Genomic DNA, 20,092 nt, shown 5'->3' with positions numbered 1-20,092 from the left:
ACATTGCGCCAGGCAGAGCACTGAGACACATTGCACCAGGTAGAGAGCACTGAGACACATTGCACCAGGTAGAGCACTGAGACACATTGCACCAGGTAGAGAGCACTGAGACACATTGCACCAGGTAGAGAGCACTGAGACACATTGCACCAGGTAGAGCACTGAGACACATTGCACCAGGTAGAGCACTGAGACACATTGCCTAGCCACAGACGCCTAGCGGGAACACTACATGATATGCTCCCCAGCCGTGCCAGCTACACGTGACATGCCCCCAGCAGTACCAGCTACACATGACATGCCCCCCAGCAGTACCAGCTACAAGTGACATGCCCCCCAGCAGTGCCAGCAACACGTGACATGCCCCCCAGCAGTGCCAGATACACATGACATGCCCTCCAGCAGTGCCAGCTACACGTGACATGCCCCCCAGCAGTGCCAGCTACACGTAACATGCCCCCCCAGCAGTGCCAGATACATAAATGCCCCCACAGTGCCAAATAAATGCCCCCACAGTGCTAGATAAATAAATGCCCCCACAGTGCCGATATGCCCCCCAGCAGTGCCAGATACATAAATGCCCCCACAGTGCCAGATAAATAAATGCCCCCACAGTGCTAGATACATAAATGCCCCCACAGTGCCAGGTAAATATATGCCCCCACAGTGCCAGATAAATAAATGCCCCCACAGTGCCAATATGCCCCCCAGCATTGCCAGATACATAAATGCCCCCACAGTGCCAGATAAATAAATGCCCCCACAGTGCCAGATACATAAATGCCCCCACAGTGCCAGATAAATATATGCCCCCACAGTGCCAGATAAATATATGCCCCCACAGTGCCAGATAAATATATGCCCCCACAGTGCCAGATAAATATATGCCCCCACAGTGCAAATATGCCCCCACAGTGCCAGATAAATAAATGCCCCCACAGTGCCAGATAAATAAATGCCCCCACAGTGCCAGATACATAAATGCCCCCACAGTGCCAGATACATAAATGCCCCCACAGTGCAGATATGACCCCACAGTGACAGATATGCCCCCACACAGTGCCAGTGCCCCCACAGTGCAGATGACCCCACAGTGCCAGATATGCCCCTCAGTGCAGATATGACCCCACACAGTGCCAGTGCCCCCACACAGTGCCAGTGCCCCCACAGTGCAGATGACCCCACAGAGCCAGATATGCCCCCACACAGCGCCCGATGATCCCCACAATACCTGCGACGGCGCTGGGAGGGGGAGTGCTGCTGTCTGAGGGCGCGGGACTGGAGGAATTTTCCCGACCGCTTGAGCGCTCCATGCGCGCTGTGCGGAGTCGGCGTCTGACGTCAGACGCCGGCGCCGCGCAGCGCATTCACAGTCAAAGGCCGGAGACGGCGGGGAGAGCTGCAGTCACAGGGCCAGCTCCAGGTACGACTATGGCGGCGCCAGCGCGCGGCGCCCATTAAGGGTGGCGCTCCGCGCGGCCGCTCTAGTCGAACATGCCTGGAGCCGGCCCTGGGCTATACTGTATATCTACACTTGCTGTGCCCACCATCCCGATAGGCTACACTGTATATCTGCACCTGTTGTGCCCACCATACCGATAGGCTACACTGTATATCTGCACCTGATGTGCCCGCCATCCCGATAGGCTACACTGTATATCTACACCTGCTGTGCCCGCCATCCCGATAGGCTATACTGTATATCTGCACCTGAGTGCCCGCCATCCAGATAGGCTATACTGTATATCTGCACCTGTTGTGCCCACCATCCTGATAGGCTACACTGTATATCTGCACCTGTTGTGCATAACATCCCGATAGGCTACACTTTATATCTGCACCTGTTGTGCCCGCCATCCCGATAGGCTACACTATATATCTGCACCTGTTGTGCCCGCCATCCCGATAGGCTATACTGTATATCTGCACCTGTTGTGACGTCATCCCGATAGGCTACACTATATATCTGCACCTGTTGTGCCCACCATCCCGATAGGCTATACTGTATATCTGCATCTGTTGTGCCCGCCATCCCGATAGGCTATACTGTATATCTGCACCTGTTGTGACGTCATCCCGATAGGCTACACTATATATCTACACCTGCTGTGCCCACCATCCCGATAGGCTATACTGTATATCTGCACTTGTTGTGCACACCATCCTGATAGGCTACACTGTATATCTGCACCTGTTGTGCCCACCATCCCGATAGGCTACACTTTATATCTGCACCTGTTGTGCCCACCATCCCGATAGGCTACACTATATATCTGCACCTGTTGTGCCCGCCATCCCGATAGGCTACACTGCATATCTGCACCTGTTGTGCCCGCCATCCCGATAAGCTACACTGTATATCTGCACCTGCTGTGCCCACCATCCTGATAGGGTACACTGTATATCTGCACCTGTTGTACCCGCCATCCCGATAGGCTACATTATATATCTGCACCTGTTGTGCCCGCCATCCCGATAGGCTACACTGTATATCTGCACCTGTTGTGCCCGCCATCCCGATAGGCTACACTGCATATCTGCACCTGTTGTGCCCGCCATCCCGATAAGCTACACTGTATATCTGCACCTGCTGTGCCCACCATCCTGATAGGGTACACTGTATATCTGCACCTGTTGTACCCGCCATCCCGATAGGCTACATTATATATCTGCACCTGTTGTGCCCGCCATCCCGATAGGCTACACTGTATATCTGCACCTGTTGTGCCCACCATCCCGATAGGCTGTACTGTATATCTGCACCTGTTGTGCCCGCCATCCCGATAGGCTATACTGTATATCTGCACCTGTTGTGCCCACCATGCCGATAGGCTATACCAGGGCCGGCTCCAGGCCTACTAGAACCCTGAGCGAGAAAATATAAAAGCGCCCCCCCCCCCCCAAACGCGCTCCAGGAAAAGTGGGCGTGGCCTAGTATATTATGAGACTATAAATATATTTTCACACCCCCTCTACGCACACAATTAGCAGCATTACACATAACAGCCACAGTAGTGTTCCTTACACACAATGTCTCCAGTATAGTGCCAGATACACACAATGTGCAGTGCCAGATAGATATGATATGCCCCCCAGCAGTGCCAACTACACATGACATGCCCTGCAGCAGTGCCAGCTACACATGACATGCCCCGCAGCAGTGCCAGCTACACATGACATGCCCCGCAGCCATGCCAGCTACACATGACATGCCCCCCAGCAGTGCCAGATACACATGACATGCCCCGCAGCAGTGCCAGATACACATGACATGCCCCCCAGCAGTGCCAGCTACACATGACATGCCCCCCAGCAGTGCCAGCTACACATGACATGCCCCGCAGCAGTGCCAGCTACACACAATATGCCCCCCATCAGTGCTAGCTACACATGATAGTGCTCACTTTTTAAGGCAGGGTGCTGATCACAGGGAGGGCACATTTTTAAGATAGGAGGGCGAAATTATGTACATACTGTAATGCTTGGTGCTCACCTACCCAAATGCGAGAGCACGGACAGTGCGCGCGAAGGCGCGCAGCAAAAATTTAGGGGCGTTGCTTCGTGGGGAAGGTGCGTGGCCACATAATAGTGGCAATTCATATTACACCACACAGTAGTGCAGCTCATATACATTGCACCAGGTAGAACCTCCTACACACTTTGCACCAGGCAGAGTACGTTACACACTTTGCGCCAGGCAGACCACTGAGACACATTGCGCCAGGCAGAGCACTGAGACACATTGCGCCAGGCAGAGCCTTGAGACACATTGCACCAGGTAGAGCACAGAGACACATTGCGCCAGGTAGAGCACTGAGACACTTTGCGCCAGGTAGAGCACTGAGACACATTGCGCCAAGTAGAGCACAGAGTCACATTGCACCAGGTAGAGCACTGAGACACATTGCGCCAAGTAGAGCACTGAGACACATTGCGCCAGGTAGAGCACTGAGACACATTGCGCCAGGCAGAGCACTGAGACACATTGCGCCAGGTAGAGCACTGAGACACATTGCACCAGGTAGAGCACAGAGACACATTGCACCAGGTAGAGCACTGAGACACATTGCGCCAGGCAGAGCACTGAGACACATTGCGCCAGGTAGAGCACTGAGACACATTGCACCAGGTAGAGCACAGAGACACATTGCGCCAGGCAGAGCACTGAGACACATTGCGCCAGGTAGAGCACTGAGACACATTGCACCAGGTAGAGCACTGAGACACATTGCACCAGGCAGAGCACTGAGACACATTGCGCCAGGCAGAGCACTGAGACACATTGCCCCAGGTAGAGCACAGAGACACATTGCGCCAGGCAGAGCACAGAGACACATTGCGCCAGGTAGAGCACTGAGACACATTGCGCCAAGTAGAGCACTGAAACACATTGCGTCAGGTAGAGCACAGAGACACATTGCGCCAGGTAGAGCACTGAGACACATTGCGCCAAGTAGAGCACTGAGACACATTGCGCCAGGCAGAGCACTGAGACACATTGCGCCATGCAGAGCACTGAGACACATTGCGCCAGGCAGAGCACTGAGACACATTGCGCCAGGCAGAGCACTGAGACACATTGCACCAGGTAGAGAGCACTGAGACACATTGCACCAGGTAGAGCACTGAGACACATTGCACCAGGTAGAGAGCACTGAGACACATTGCACCAGGTAGAGAGCAGTGAGACACATTGCACCAGGTAGAGCACTGAGACACATTGCACCAGGTAGAGCACTGAGACACATTGCCTAGCCACAGACGCCTAGCGGGAACACTACATGATATGCTCCCCAGCCGTGCCAGCTACACGTGACATGCCCCCAGCAGTACCAGCTACACATGACATGCCCCCCAGCAGTACCAGCTACAAGTGACATGCCCCCCAGCAGTGCCAGCAACACGTGACATGCCCCCCAGCAGTGCCAGATACACATGACATGCCCTCCAGCAGTGCCAGCTACACGTGACATGCCCCCCAGCAGTGCCAGCTACACGTAACATGCCCCCCCCCAGCAGTGCCAGATACATAAATGCCCCCACAGTGCCAAATAAATGCCCCCACAGTGCTAGATAAATAAATGCCCCCACAGTGCCGATATGCCCCCCAGCAGTGCCAGATACATAAATGCCCCCACAGTGCCAGATAAATAAATGCCCCCACAGTGCTAGATACATAAATGCCCCCACAGTGCCAGGTAAATATATGCCCCCACAGTGACAGATAAATAAATGCCCCCACAGTGCCAATATGCCCCCCAGCATTGCCAGATACATAAATGCCCCCACAGTGCCAGATAAATAAATGCCCCCACAGTGCCAGATACATAAATGCCCCCACAGTGCCAGATAAATATATGCCCCCACAGTGCCAGATAAATATATGCCCCCACAGTGCCAGATAATAAGAATTTACTTACCGATAATTCTATTTCTCGTAGTCCGTAGTGGATGCTGGGACTCCGTCAGGACCATGGGGAATAGCGGCTCCGCAGGAGACAGGGCACAAAAGTAAAAGCTTTAGGATCAGGTGGTGTGCACTGGCTCCTCCCCCTATGACCCTCCTCCAAGCCTCAGTTAGGATACTGTGCCCGGACGAGCGTACACAATAAGGAAGGATTTTGAATCCCGGGTAAGACTCATACCAGCCACACCAATCACACTGTACAACCTGTGATCTGAACCCAGTTAACAGCATGATAACAGCGGAGCCTCTGAAAAGATGGCTCACAACAATAATAACCCGATTTTTGTAACAATAACTATGTACAAGTATTGCAGACAATCCGCACTTGGGATGGGCGCCCAGCATCCACTACGGACTACGAGAAATAGAATTATCGGTAAGTAAATTCTTATTTTCTCTGACGTCCTAGTGGATGCTGGGACTCCGTCAGGACCATGGGGATTATACCAAAGCTCCCAAACGGGCGGGAGAGTGCGGATGACTCTGCAGCACCGAATGAGAGAACTCCAGGTCCTCCTCAGCCAGGGTATCAAATTTGTAGAATTTTACAAACGTGTTCTCCCCCGACCACGTAGCTGCTCGGCAGAGTTGTAATGCCGAGACCCCTCGGGCAGCCGCCCAGGATGAGCCCACCTTCCTTGTGGAATGGGCCTTGACAGATTTAGGCTGTGGCAGGCCTGCCACAGAATGTGCAAGTTGAAATGTGCTACAAATCCAACGAGCAATCGTCTGCTTAGAAGCAAGAGCACCCAGATTGTTGGGTGCATACAGGATAACAGCGAGTCAGTTTTCCTGACTCCAGCCGTCCTGGAAACCTATATTTTCAGGGCCCTGACAACATCTAGCAACTTGGAGTCCTCCAAGTCCCTAGTAGCCGCAGGTACCACAATAAGCTGGTTCAGGTGAAACGCTGACACCACCTTATGAAGAAACTGGGGACGAGTCCGCAGTTCTGCCCTGTCCGAATGGACAATCAGATATGGTTTTGTAAGACAAAGCCGCCAATTCTGACACTCGCCTGGCCGAGGCCAGGGCCAACAGCATGGTCACTTTTCATGTGAGATATTTCAAATCCACAGATTTGAGCGGTTTAAAATGATTTGAGGAATCCCAGAACTACGTTGAGATCCCCCAGTGCCACTGGAGGCACAAAAAGGGGGTTGTATATGCAATACTCCCTTGACAAACTTCTGGACTTCAGGAACTGAAGCCAATTCTTTCTGGAAGAAAATTTACAGGGCCGAAATTTGAACCTTAATGGACCCCAATTTGAGGCCCATAGACACTCCTGTTTGCAGGAAATGCAGGAATCGACCGAGTTGAAATTTCTTCGTGGGGCCTTCCTGGCCTCACACCACGCAACATATTTTCGCCACATGTGGTGATAATGTTTTTGCGGTCACCTCCTTCCTGGCTTTGACCAGGGTAGGAATGACCTCTTCCGGAATGCCTTTTTCCCTTAGGATCTGGCGTTCCACCGCCATGCCGTCAAACGCAGCCGCGGTAAGTCTTGGAACAGACCTGGTACTTGCTGAAGCAAGTCCCTTCTTAGCGGCAGAGGCCATGAGTCCTCTGTGAGCATTTCTTGAAGTTCCGGGTGCCACGTCCTTCTTGGCCAATCCGGAGCCACGAGTATAGTTCTTACTCCTCTACGTCTTATAATTCTCAGTACCTTGGTTATGAGAAGCAGAGGAGGGAACACATACACCGACTGGTACACCCACGGTGTTACCAGAACGTCCACAGATATTGCTTGAGGGTCTCTTGACCTGGCGCAATACCTGTCCAGTTTTTTGTTCAGGCGGGACGCCATCATGTCCACCTTTGGTCTTTCCCAACGGTTCACAATCATGTGGAATACTTCCCGATGAAGTCCCCACTCTCCCGGGTGGAGGTCGTGCCTGCTGAGGAAGTCTGCTTCCCAGTTGTCCACTCCCGGAATGAACACTGCTGACAGTGCTATCACATGATTTTTCGCCCAGCGAAGAATCCTTGCAGTTTCTGCCATTGCCCTCCTGCTTCTTGTGCCGCCCTGTCTGTTTACGTGGGCGACTGCCGTGATGTTGTCCCACTGGATCAATACCGGCTGACCTTGAAGCAGAGGTCTTGCTAAGCTTAGAACATTGTAAATTGCCCTTAGCTCCAGTATATTTATGTGGAGAGAAGTCTCCAGACTTGATCACACTCCCTGGAAATTTTTTCCCTGTGTGACTGCTCCCCAGCCTCTCAGGCTGGCATCCGTGGTCACCAGGACCCAGTCCTGAATGCCGAGTCTGCGGCCCTTTAGTAGATGAGCACTCTGCAGCCACCGCAGAAGAAACACCCTTGTCCTTGGAGACAGGGTTATCCGCTGATGCATCTGAAGATGCGATCCGGACCATTTTTCCAGCAGATCCCACTGAAAAGTTCTTGCGTGAAATCTACCGAATGGAATCGCTTCGTAAGAAGCCACCATTTTTCCCAGGACCCTTGTGCAATGATGCACTGACACTTTTCCTGGTTTTAGGAGGTTCCTGACTAGCTCGGATAACTCCCTGGCTTTCTTCTCCGTGAGAAACACCTTTTTCTGGACTGTGTCCAGAATCATCCCTAGGAACAGCAGACGTGTCGTCGGAAACAGCTGCGGTTTTGGAATATTTAGAATCCACCCGTGCTGTCGTAGAACTACTTGAGATAGTGCTACTCCGACCTCCAACTGTTCTCTGGACCTTGCCCCTATCAGGAGATCGTCCATTTTCTTTGAAGAAGAATCATCATTTCGGCCATTACCTTGGTAAGGACCCGGGGTGCCGTGGACAATCCAACCGGCAGCGTCTGAAACTGATAGTGACAGTTCTGTACCACGAACCTGAGGTACCCTTGGTGAGAAGGGCAAATTGGGACATGGAGGTAAGCATCCCTGATGTCCTGGGACACCATATAGTCCCCTTCTTCCTGGTTCGCTATCACTGCTCTGAGTGACTCCATCTTGATTTGAACCTTTGTATGTAAGTGTTCAACTATTTCAGATTTAGAATAGGTCTCACCGAGCCGTCTGGCTTCAGTACCACAATATAGTGTGGAATAATACCCCTTTCCTTGTTGTAGGAGGGGTACTTTGATTATCACCTGCTGGGAATACAGCTTGTGAATTGTTTCCACTACTGCCTCCCTGTCGGAGGGAGACGTTGGTAAAGCAGACTTCAGGAACCTGCGAGGGGGAGACGTCTCGAATTTCCAATCTGTACCCCTGGGATACTACTTGTAGGATCCAGGGGTCCACTTGCGAGTGAGCCCACTGCGTGCTGAAACTCTTGAGACGACCCCCCCCACCGCACCTGAGTCCGCTTGTACGGCCCCAGCGTCATGCTGAGGACTTGGCAGAAGCGGTGGAGGGCTTCTGTTTCTGGGAATGGGCTGCCTGCTGCAGTCTTCTTCCCTTTCCTCTATCCCATGGCAGATATGACTGGCCTTTTGCCCGCTTGCCCTTATGGGGACGAAAGGACTGAGGCTGAAAAGACGTTGTCTTTTTCTCCTTTATACGGCAATACTTCCATGTGCCGTTTGGAATCTGCATCACCTGACCACTGTCGTGTCCATAAACAACTTCTGGCAGATATGGACATCGCACTTACTCTTGATGCCAGAGTGCAAATATCCTTCTGTGCATCTCGCATATATAGAAATGCATCCTTTAAATGCTCTATAGTCAATAAAATACTGTCCCTGTCAAGGGTATCAATATTTTCAGTCAGGGAATCCGACCAAGCCACCCCAGCGCTGCACATCCAGGCTGAGGCGATCGCTGGTCGCAGTATAACACCAGTATGTGTGTATATACTTTTTAGGATATTTTCCAGCCTCCTATCAGCTGGCTCCTTGAGGGCGGCCCTATCTGGAGACGGTACCGCCACTTGTTTTGATAAGCGTGTGAGCGCCTTATCTGGCGGGAAAGGGTATACCGCCAATAATTTTCTATCGGGGGAAACCCACGCATCATCACACACTTCATTTAATTTATCTGATTCAGGAAAAACTACAGGTAGTTTTTTCACACTCCACATAATACCCTTTTTTGTGGTACTTGTAGTATCAGAAATATGTAACACCTCCTTCATTGCCCTTAACAAGTAACGTGTGGCCCTAAAGGAAAATACGTTTGTTTCTTCACCGTCGACACTGGAGTCAATGTCCGTGTCTGTGTCTGTGTCGACCGACTGAGGTAAAAGGACGTTTTAACGCCCCTGACGGTGTTTGAGACGCCTGGACAGGTACTAATTGGTTTGCCGGCCGTCTCATGTCGTCAACCGACCTTGCAGCGTGTTGACATTATCACGTAATTCCTTAAATAAGCCATCCATTCCGGTGTCGACTCCCTAGAGAGTGACATCACCATTACAGGCAATTGCTCCGCCTCCTCACCAACATCGTCCTCATACATGTCGACACACACGTACCGACACACAGCACACACACAGGGAGTGCTCTGATAGAGGACAGGACCCCACTAGCCCTTTGGGGAGACAGAGGGAGAGTTTGCCAGCACACACCAAAAACGCTATAATTATACAGGGACAACCTTTATATAAGTGTTTTTCCCTTATAGCATTTTAATATATATAGTCATATCGCCAAATAAGTGCCCCCCCTCTCTGTTTTAACCCTGTTTCTGTAGTGCAGTGCAGGGGAGAGCCTGGGAGCCTTCCCACCAGCATTTCTGTGAGGGAAAATGGCGCTGTGTGCTGAGGAGAATAGGCCCCGCCCCCTTTTCGGCTGGCTTCTTCTCCCGTTTTTCTGAGACCTGGCAGGGGTTAAATACATCCATATAGCCCCCAGGGGCTATATGTGATGTATTTTTAGCCAGAATAAGGTACTATCATTGCTGCCCAGGGCGCCCCCCCCAGCGCCCTGCACCCTCAGTGACCGCTGCTATGAAGTGTGCTGACAACAATGGCGCACAGCTGCAGTGCTGTGCGCTACCTTATGAAGACTGAAAAGTCTTCTGCCGCCGGTTTCTGGACCTCTTCACTTTTCGGCATCTGCAAGGGGGTCGGCGGCGCGGCTCCGGGACGAACCCCAGGGTGAGACCTGTGTTCCGACTCCCTCTGGAGCTAATGGTGCCCAGTAGCCTAAGAAGCCAATCCATCCTGCACGCAGGTGAGTTCACTTCTCTCCCCTAAGTCCCTCGATGCAGTGAGCCTGTTGCCAGCAGGACTCACTGAAAATAAAAAACCTAACAAAACTTTTACTCTAAGCAGCTCTTTAGGAGAGCCACCTAGATTGCACCCTTCTCGGCCGGGCACAAAAATCTAACTGAGGCTTGGAGGAGGGTCATAGGGGGAGGAGCCAGTGCACACCACCTGATCCTAAAGCTTTTACTTTTGTGCCCTGTCTCCTGCGGAGCCGCTATTCCCCATGGTCCTGACGGAGTCCCAGCATCCACTAGGACGTCAGAGAAAAATATATGCCCCCACAGTGCCAGATAAATATATGCCCCCACAGTGCAAATATGCCCCCACAGTGCCAGATAAATAAATGCCCCCACAGTGCCAGATAAATAAATGCCCCCACAGTGCCAGATACATAAATGCCCCCACAGTGCCAGATACATAAATGCCCCCACAGTGCAGATATGACCCCACAGTGACAGATATGCCCCTATGCACACAGTGCCAGTGCCCCCACAGTGCAGATGACCCCACAGTGTATATCTGCACCTGTTGTGCCCACCATACCGATAGGCTACACTGTATATCTGCACCTGATGTGCCCGCCATCCCGATAGGCTACACTGTATATCTGCACCTGCTGTGCCCGCCATCCCGATAGGCTATACTGTATATCTGCACCTGAGTGCCCGCCATCCAGATAGGCTATACTGTATATCTGCACCTGTTGTGCCCACCATCCTGATAGGCTACACTGTATATCTGCACCTGTTGTGCCCAACATCCCGATAGGCTACACTTTATATCTGCACCTGTTGTGCCCGCCATCCCGATAGGCTACACTATATATCTGCACCTGTTGTGCCCGCCATCCCGATAGGCTACACTGCATATCTGCACCTGTTGTGCCCGCCATCCCGATAAGCTACACTGTATATCTGCACCTGTCGTGCCCGCCATCCTGATAGGCTACACTATATATCTGCACCTGTTGTACCCGCCATCCCGATAGGCTACACTATATATCTGCACCTGTTGTGCCCGCCATCCTGATAGGCTACACTGTATATCTGCACCTGTTGTGCCCGCCATCCTGATAGGCTACACTGTATATCTGCACCTGTTGTGCCCGCCATCCTGATAGGCTACACTATATATCTGCACCTGTTGTGCCCGCCATCCTGATAGGCTACACTATATATCTGCACCTGTTGTGCCCGCCATCCTGATAGGCTACACTGTATATCTGCACCTGTTGTGCCCGCCATCCTGATAGGCTACACTGTATATCTGCACCTGTTGTACCCGCCATCCCGATAGGCTACACTATATATCTGCACCTGTTGTGCCCGCCATCCTGATAGGCTACACTGTATATCTGCACCTGTTGTGCCCGCCATCCTGATAGGCTACACTGTATATCTGCACCTGTTGTGCCCGCCATCCTGATAGGCTACACTATATATCTGCACCTGTTGTGCCCGCCATCCTGATAGGCTACACTATATATCTGCACCTGTTGTGCCCGCCATCCTGATAGGCTACACTGTATATCTGCACCTGTTGTGCCCGCCATCCTGATAGGCTACACTGTATATCTGCACCTGTTGTACCCGCCATCCCGATAGGCTACACTATATATCTGCACCTGTTGTGCCCGCCATCCTGATAGGCTACACTGTATATCTGCACCTGTTGTGCCCGCCATCCTGATAGGCTACACTGTATATCTGCACCTGTTGTGCCCGCCATCCTGATAGGCTACACAATCTGGATGCAGTGTTAAATCCAAATGAGAACAATCTCTTTTTTGTTTTATTTTCCAGAAATCTTTCATGTAGACAAATGGAATCATCGGGTATATTTATCAAGAGCTGAGTTATCTCAGAGATAGACATACCCTTTATTGCCGCTTATCCCAGTGATCCAGGTGATAGCGCTGATGTATACAGATGTATCCTTATACCCCTATCATCTGTATGTGGCGCGGCAGCTTGCCGTGTCTAATACGCTGTGCCTGGACGCACAATGGCCCAGATTCAGCATGAAAAATCACATCTACAACTCTTTACTCTAGCATGCGGGGGGGGAAGGGCAAGTCCCCCCTGCATGCCGGGTCCAGCTTCTCCCCCCGTACACAGTGAAAGCATTGCACGGCGGGGGCGCTTTTGCATGTTTAGGGTAGCCCTCTGCCTACACAGCTCAACTGGGAAAGCAGACGGCTATCCGCCATGTTTCAGGGTCACAGCGGCTGTGTAACGTCACGTAGCCGCTGCGGCTCGCCCCGCAAATAGTCCGGACACGCCTGCGTTGTCCGGTCTGCACCCTCCAATGCTGCTGTGATGTCCCTTAAACACAGCCGCGTCGCCCCCTCCCACCCTGCGAATGCCTCTGCCTGTCAATCTGGCAGAGGCGTTCGCAGATGTGAGATGCCGTCGCATCTCAAAGGTGTGCGCAGACGCAGTGCGGCTTCTGCACGTGTGCACACTTCACAGGGCATCAGCATGCGATCGCTGCGGTAGCATCGTTCCATAGAATTAGGCCCAATGTCCTATACTACTTTCTGCCCACTAGATGTCGCCTTTCCTAAATTACACGGCACGTGTCAAATAGCCAATGTAGTGAAATAACACACATACTGGGGTAAATTTACTAACATTCGTATTTTCCCGTTTCAGGTCAAAGTTCAATCACGAATGACATCGAAAGTGTAAAACTGCAACTTTTTGAATTTATTACGACTAATTTACTAAGCTGTCGTATTCGGGTTTTTCTTTTGTTCCGATGTCGATGTCATTCGTGTTTTTTTTTTTTTTTTAACGGCAGTGATTAGCAAAACACTGACGACTTTTTAAAAATGAATCTCGGCCGGATCTGTGTGATCCGTGCTGGGGTTCTTTTTTTTTTTTTTTTTTTTTAAATTAAACAGTGTAAAATAAAAATAAAAATTGCGTGGGGTCCCCCCTCCTAAGCATAACCAGCCTCGGGCTCTTTGAGCCGATCCTGGTTGCAGAAATATGGGGAAAAAAATGACAGGGGTTCCCCCATATTTAAGCAACCAGCATCAGGCTCTGCGCCTGGTCCTGGTTCCAAAAATACGGGGGACAAAAAGAGTAGGGGTCCCCCGTATTTTTAAAACCAGCACCGGGCTCCACTAGCTGGACAGATAATGCCACAGCCGGGGGTCACTTTTATATAGTGCCCTGCGGCCGTGGCATCAAAAATCCAACTAGTCACCCCTGGCCTGGGGTACCCTGGGGGAGTGGGGACCCCTTCAATCAAGGGGTCCCCCCCCCAGCCACCCAAGGGCCAGGGGTGAAGCCCGAGGCTGTCCCCCCCCCCATCCAATGGGCTGCGGATGGGGGGGCTGATAGCCTTTTGTGATAATGAAAATATATTGTTTTTAGTAGCAGTACTACAAGGCCCAGCAAGCCTCCCCCGCATGCTGGTACTTGGAGAACCACAAGTACCAGCATGCGGCGGAAAAACGGGCCCGCTGGTACCTGTAGTACTATTACTAAAAAAATACCCAAAAAAAGACAAGACACACACACCGTGAAAGTAAAGATTTATTACATACATGCACACAAACATACATACATACTTACCTTATGTTCACACGCAGGTCGGTCCTCTTCTCCAGTAGAATCCAAGGGGTACCTGTTGAATAAATTCTACTCACCAGATCCAGGGTCCCAGGGTCCTCGGGGCAACCATTTGTAATCCAGGTACTTGAATAAAATAACAAAACGGATACCCGAGCCACGAACTGAAAGGGGCCCCATGTTTTCACATGGGACTCCTTTCCCCGAATGCCAGAAACCCACTCTGACTTCTGTCTAAGTGGGTTTCTTCAGCCAATCAGGGAGCGCCACGTTGTAGCACTCTCCTGATCGGCTGTGTGCTCCTGTACTGAGTGACAGGCGGCACACGGCAGTGTTACAATGTAGCGCCTATGCGCTCCATTGTAACCAATGGTGGGAACTTTCTGCCCTGCGGTTGACCTAAAGTGACGTCACCGCTGAGCAGAAAGTTCCCACCATTGGTTACAATGGAGCGCATAGGCGCTACATTGTAACACTGCCGTGTGCCGCCTGTCACTCAGTACAGGAGCACACAGCCGATCAGGAGAGTGCTACAACGTGGCGCTCCCTGATTGGCTGAAGAAACCCACTTAGACAGAAGTCAGAGTGGGTTTCTGGCATTCGGGGAAAGGAGTCCCATGTGAAAACATGGGGCCCCTTTCAGTTCGTGGCTCGGGTATCCGTTTTGTTATTTTATTCAAGTACCTGGATTACAAATGGTTGCCCTGAGGACCCTGGATCTGGTGAGTAGAATTTATTCAACAGGTACCCCTTGGATTCTACTGGAGAAGAGGACCGACCTGCGTGTGAACATAAGGTAAGTATGTATGTATGTTTGTGTGCATGTATGTAATAAATCTTTACTTTCACGGTTTGTGTGTCTTGTCTTTTTTTGGGTATTTTTTTAGTAACAGTACTACAGGTACCAGCGGGCCAGTTTTTCCGCCGCATGCTGGTACTTGTGGTTCTCCAAGTACCAGCATGCGGGGGAGGCTTGCTGGGCCTTGTAGTACTGCTACTAAAAACAATATCTTTTCATTATCACAAAAGGCTATCAGCCCCCCCATCCGCAGCCCATTGGATGGGGGGGGACAGCCTCGGGCTTCAACCCTGGCCCTTGGGTGGCTGGGGGGGGGGACCCTTGATTGAAGGGGTCCCCACTCCCCCAGGGTACCCCGGCCAGGGGTGACTAGTTTGATTTTTGATGCCACGGCCGCAGGGCACTATATAAAAGTGACCCCTGGCTGTGGCATTATCTGTCCAGCTAGTGGAGCCCGGTGCTGGTTTTAAAAATACGGGGGACCCCTACTCTTTTTGTCCCCCGTATTTTTGGAACCAGGACCAGGCGCAGAGCCCGATGCTGGTTGCTTAAATATGGGGGAACCCCCGTCATTTCCCCCCCCATATTTTTGCAACCAGGATCGGCTCAAAGAGCCCGAGGCTGGTTATGCTTAGGAGGGGGGACCCCACGCATTTTTTTTTATGGAAAAAAAACACTTTCCCACCCCTTCCCACTGATAGACATGCACGGATCTCATGGATCCCTGCATGCCTATGCAATCACGAATATAAAAAGCAGGTCTGCTTTTTTTTTTGCACTTTTTTGCGATTTGTAATTTTTCACGGCAGTGTTTTCCTCTTTGGAGATTTGCACTTTTTAGTAAATTACCGAGTTCTACTAATTTGCTGGCGTATTTTGACCGATGGTGTATTCATTCGTATTTTTTTACAACTACTTCCAAAAAAATACGAATGCCCTCATCTCTGCCGTGATTTGAGTTTAGTAAATTACCGAGATGACACTTTGAAGAAAAAACGGCATCTCGGTCAAAATCGGGACCTTAGTAAATTTACCCCACTGTATCAATGTGTCAGTCTCCAGAAAGATCTTACAGTACCTGACCCCTCCGGAGTCCGGCGTCGCCCTGTATTGCGTCAGAGCTCAGTCCTGTTGACCAATAAGGAAGCAAGATTGCAACATGCCATCGGAAGGTTTCCAGGATCTCTATAAAAACAGATCGGATAATTATCAACCCAGCAAAATAGATGAACTTGTCTGTGCATGTTTAAAGAAATCCAGAAAACATGATCTGTTGGGGTACTTGTATATTGGAGTTAGGAACCACTGCCGTAGGAAATAAAGCCTAGTTCCGAATAGTATGGGGCTAAGTTTCAGTAGGACCACTGGTGCCAAAGAGGGGGGCACTTATTAATCTAGCCCGGGCTTGTTGATGGGGTACAACGGGGCCCCAGATCTGACACGCATCCCCACTTCCCCCAAGTATACTTACCTCCACAGCACCATCTTTCCAGTGACATCTTTGGGAAGATGGCGCCACACAGTGAAAGCAGAGACTCTGGCACTTGTGCACATGCACCATCTTCCCGAATATCACTGAGAAGATGGCGGCGGGCGAGGAGGAGGGGCCCGCTGTGACCTAAACAGAGAAGCTGTGAGATTAAACTATAGTTTCTGCTATTTGTTTCCTACGTATAACAATCCAGGTTTATGAGGACATGTAACATTTCCCACTGACACAATTGTTGCGTTATCAAAGGTTTATGTTTATTTAGAAAAGTTTACTTTTTCCATTTTGTCACAATATTGTATAAAGATATTTATCACACATCTGGTAATAGTTTTTTTATATATTATTGTCTGATACTTCCCATATGCCGTGTACGAGACAGGAAGATGTGATGCAAGGTTATGTTCCTGGAAAATTGAACATTGGACACAGCGTATAAAGCACTTTACATGGTGCTGTTCCAGCCACACCTTTTGGCAGTAGTGAGAATTGCAGCTCTCGTGAATTGTTCACAAATTATAACTTATGTAATTCAGCCAAATGCTAGAGCTTAATAAATGACTCAGATTTCAGACATTATATCCAGAAATATGGGACACAGTAGGGAAGTTGCTCAATTTATTGGCACATCACAGGCACAAGGAAGGGAGGGGTTAGTCTAGATTAGAAACAAGACAAATTCCACAGCACACTGCAATGAGCCAGCAAAAGAGATTTACATCCTACTGGATAATAAAATACAGAGGCCTCCGTCACATACATTTATTAGAGATGAGCGGGTTCGGTTCTCAGAGAACCGAACCCTACCGGACTTCGTGCTCCGAGCCCAGATCCGCGTCAGGCTCGGGTTTTCCCGCCTGACTCGGAAACCAGAACGAGGCAAAATGTCATCATCCCGTTGTCGGCTTCTCGCGGGATTTGGATTCCATATAAGGAGCTGCGCGTCACCGCCATTTTCACTCCGGCATTGGAGAGTGTAGAGAGAGGACGTGTCTCCGTCCTCAGTGTCCTCAGTGTCCATGTCTTGTGCTGCATCTGTCCACAGTGGTGGTGTCCTCTTGCTGCCATATGTCCAGTGCTGCTGTATAAGTCCAGTCCAGTGGTGCTGTGTTGTGTTGCATCAGACCAGTGGTAGTGTCCTGTGCATCAGCCATCAGTCATTCCAGTGACCAGTCACAGTGGTATACGCTGCTGCCATATGTCCAGTGCTGCTGTATAATAATAATAACAAGTCCCTTACAGTGTTGCTGTGTTGTCCTGCATCAGACCAGCGGTAGTGTCCTGTGCATAGGTGTGCGCAGGGGGGGTGCCTGGTGCGCACAGGCACCCGCTAATGTCTGGCACCCCAATCTCACATGCCTGATGCAGCGATCGCCGAGCAGGCTGATTACTGCCCCCTCTGCGTTGCACCCTGTCAGGACTGCATTACTGACCGGATGCCTGGATTAATCAAGGGTGCCACTGCCACCGGCTTCCAAACTCCCGGCTACATCTCCAAGTACAAAAACTGCGTGATGTGACGTGATGACGTCAAGCTGCTCGCACGCCCACCCATCACACCCGCCACACGCCCACCTCTCTCCTTATTTTCTATGCCAATGCCAGCCACTGATGAGGATCAGCATGCAGCCAGCGTTCCTCTTAGGAAGACAAATTCAATACTGGCAGGCGGTTGGCAGCAGCATTGACACGTCACTTGTTTTTCCAGCAGCAGCAGCAGCAGTACTAGTCTGCGACTGTCAGTGTCAGTGAGTTACAGACTTGTAAGTAAGCTGCTGGAGCTTGCAGGGGAAAGTGGATATTTTATATTGCGTTGACCATCAATAGATAGTGCTAGACATGCCCAAAAGGTGGTGCTAGACACACCCCTCCAACGGTGCACCCCCTAATAAAATGTGCTGCGCACGCCAATGGTCCTGTGCATCAGTCACCAGTCACAGTGGTATCCTCTGCTGCCATATGTCCAGTGCTTCTGTGCCACATATTGTGTTATATAACACCAGAAAAATAATGGAGAGCAAAAATTTGGAGGATAAAATATGAAAAGATCAAGAACCACTTCCTCCTAGTGCTGAAGCTGCTGCCACTAGTCATGACATAGACGATGAAATGCCATCAACATCATCTGCCAAGGCTGATGCCAAATAGAGGGCATGTAATATCCAAAAAGCCAAAGTTCAGTAAAAAGACCCAAAAAAAGAAATTTAAATGGTCTGAGGAGAAACGTTAACTTACCAATATGCCATTTACGACACGGAGTGGCAAGGAACGGCTGAGGCCCTGGTCTATGTTCATGACTAGTGGTTCAGCTTCACATGACGATGGAAGCCCTCATCCTCCAGCAAGAAAAATGAGAAGAGTTAAGATGGAAAAAGCACAGAAAAGAACTGTGCGTTCTAAGATGGTATCACAAATCCCCAAAAAGAGTCCAATTGTGTCGCTTGCGATGCCTGACCTTCCCAACACTGGACGGGAAGAGGTGGCTCCTTCCACCATTTGCACGTCCCCTGCTAGTGCTGGAAGGAGCACTCACAGTCCAGTTTCTGATATTCAAATTGAAGATGTCACTGTTGAAGTACACCAGGATGAGGATATGGGTGTTGCTGGCCCTGAGGAGGAAGTTGACGATGAGGATTCTGATGGTGATGTGGTTTGTTTAAGTCAGGCACCCGGGGAGACACCTGTTGTCCATGGGATAAAGAAGCCCATTGTGATGCCTGGGCAAAGTACCAAAAAATCCACCTCTTCGGTGTGGAATTATTTCTCCACAAATCCGGACAACAGGTGTCAAGCCATCTCTTGCCTCTGTCAAGCTGTAATAAGTAGGGGTAAGGATGTTAACCACCTAGGAACATCCTCCCTTATACGTCACCTGCTGCACATTCATCAGAAGTCATTGACAAGTTCAAAAACTTTTGGTGACAGCGGAAGCAGTCCACTGACAACTAAATCCCTTCCTTTTGTACCCAAGCTACTCCAAACAACCCCACCAACTCCCTCAGTGTCAATTTCCTCCCCAGGCAGAAACGTCAGTAGTCCTGCAAGCCATGTCACTGTCAAGACTGAGGAGTCCTCTCCTAACCGGGATTCCTCAGGAGGATCCTTGAGTGGTATGCCTACTGCTACTGTTGTTGTTGTTGTTGCTGCTGGGAGTCGATCATCATCCCAGAGGGGAAGGCAGAAGACCACTTGTACTACTTCCAGTAAGCAATTGACTGTCCAACAGTCCTTTGTGAGGGAGATGAAATATGACAGCAGTCATCCTTTTGCAAAGTGGGTAACTGAGGCCTTGACAGCTATGTTGGTGTTAGACGTGCATCCGGTATCCACCATTAGTTCAGTGGGACTTAGAGAATTGTTTGAGGTAGTGTGTCCCCGGTATCAAATCCCATCTAGGTTCCACTTCTCTAGGCAGGCGATACAGAGAATATACACAGACGTCAGAAAAAGAGTCACCAGTGTCCTACAAAATGCGGTTGTATCCAATGTCCACTTAACCACGGACATGTGGACAAGTGGAACAGGGCAGACTAAGGACTATATGACTGTGACAGCCCGCTGGGTAGATGTATTGCCTCCCACAGC

At 50.5% G+C, this 20,092-nt stretch overlaps 2 protein-coding genes across 2 annotated transcripts in view; one reads left to right on the top strand and one right to left on the bottom strand.

Moving 5' to 3' along the window:
* LOC134928629 (protegrin-3-like) overlaps window positions 1-16,169 on the bottom strand; it is a 59,663-nt gene extending 43,494 nt beyond the window's left edge. Inside the window, exon 1 of the mRNA XM_063924557.1 lies at window positions 16,097-16,169. The gene's annotated coding sequence lies outside the window, so the exon portion shown is untranslated. The remainder of the gene's footprint in view (window positions 1-16,096) is intronic.
* Window positions 1-20,092, top strand: part of LOC134928628 (cathelicidin-related antimicrobial peptide Bf-CRAMP-like) — a 103,944-nt gene that overhangs the window by 26,529 nt on the left and 57,323 nt on the right. The window lies entirely within an intron of this gene.

This window comes from Pseudophryne corroboree, chromosome 5 (genome assembly GCF_028390025.1).
Source record: "Pseudophryne corroboree isolate aPseCor3 chromosome 5, aPseCor3.hap2, whole genome shotgun sequence".
Lineage (NCBI taxonomy): Eukaryota > Metazoa > Chordata > Amphibia > Anura > Myobatrachidae > Pseudophryne > Pseudophryne corroboree.
This window is presented reverse-complemented; position numbering and strand designations above follow the sequence as displayed.